Below are 1,565 nucleotides of genomic sequence, written 5' to 3' on the forward strand. Positions count from 1 at the left end.
CAGTGCTTGTTCGCTGTCACGGGTGATAGAGTGTTTGTCCTAGCACAAAATGAGAATGGGAAGAAAAATAAGGGACCACAGTCTCCTGCTCTCCTCTGTCAAGCACAGTGTCAAGCAGAGGCTTCCCTGCTGGCATCCATGGTCGAAACCATCGCAGCTGTGAGCAGCCGTGTGTACCTGAACAGGGTGTCTGTATCCTGCTGTAGCCTACAGGAGTTCATTTGGTTGCGTGGGTGGTTTAGTGCGCGACTGAGCTTACCTGATGACGGCCTTTCCTGTCAGATGTGCCGAGCCAGCCTTGTCCCCACTGGCTGCACAGACCGTACAGGAATGTGGCCTTGGTGCTGACAGCCACGTTGAGACAGCAGCTCTGTCAGACCTGGGGCTGTTGCTGCTGCATCAGCCCCTCCTGTATATACAAGGTAGATTTGTTCCAAAACTGGAATGCAGCTGGCCTGCTGGGGTAGGGGTAGCAGGACTGAATGTCCCGTTCAGTGAAAATACAGAGCAGTGGGGTCATTTGTACTCTGTGAGCGTGCCCTTGGCTCATGGGAATGCTGGTAACGTGGCCTGGGGGCAGTGGGGAGTTCTGGTTAAAAAGGCCAAGCTGCAGGGAGAGGCACGACCAGTGCCGGCAGTGGAGTCCAGGCCACGCAGGGACATGGCAAAAGTCTTAGGAAGGTGCCTGGAAAATATTCATAGTTGCTGCACAGCAGGTGAACCGATGTGCTCTAAGCTGCAAAGCATTATTCATTTATAGAGCATTGGTATCCATCTGCCGTTGAGTCAAGCACCATGGATAAACCAGCACCAGTTCTTTCCTTGTGTCTTCCTGTCCATGGTTTGCTGATGGTGTTGCTTTTAAAACCCCACAGCTTTAGGGGAGGACGCTCCTGTCCTCATACTGCAGCGAGGAGGCCTTGACAGCTCACTGAGGCACTGGTCTCCATCTGCTCCTCCACTCCTGCGTACATCGGCACTGTGCCCGGAAGTTCAGTTGGCCCTTTTACTTTTTGTCTGCTGCAGATGGCACCGATGTGGAGAAGGTAAAACACCCCTATTTGGCTCAGCGCCCTTGAGACCCCTATAGAGTCCAAGGCGACGGAGAGTGCGGTAGGCACAGAGTGCAGAAAGTGGGCTAACGTGTCTGTTTGGCCACTTGTGAGGTACTGGTGGCTGCCTGTGCCGCTGTGTTCGGCTGGTAGCACATCCTAGCTGGCAGGTGTCAGTGGGACCCCACCGGTAGCTGGCACAGATGTTGTGAGTGTGGATGGCCCCGCTGTACCAGTGGCTGCTGTTACAGCCCAGCCGCACCCCACAGGCAGAACGTTCAGGGGCTGTGGGGGGGGTCCTGTCCCAGCATCTGTCCCCCTGCTCGGAACCCCTGCCCCTTGCCAGCGCCCGTTGCCGGCGGCTCTGTGACATCAGCACTGCGGGCAACAAGAGCACTGCGGGTGCTGCGTTGGGGATCAGTGGTAGGAAAAGAGCCTCGGCTCTGGAAGCTGCTGTGTGGCAATGGCAGCCATGCATCTGCTCCCCCCCCTGGCGCCGCCGGGCCTGTGGTT

The sequence above is a fragment of the Mesitornis unicolor genome, unplaced genomic scaffold (assembly GCF_000695765.1).
Source record: "Mesitornis unicolor isolate BGI_N332 unplaced genomic scaffold, ASM69576v1 scaffold17996, whole genome shotgun sequence".
Classification (NCBI taxonomy): Eukaryota; Metazoa; Chordata; class Aves; order Mesitornithiformes; family Mesitornithidae; genus Mesitornis; species Mesitornis unicolor.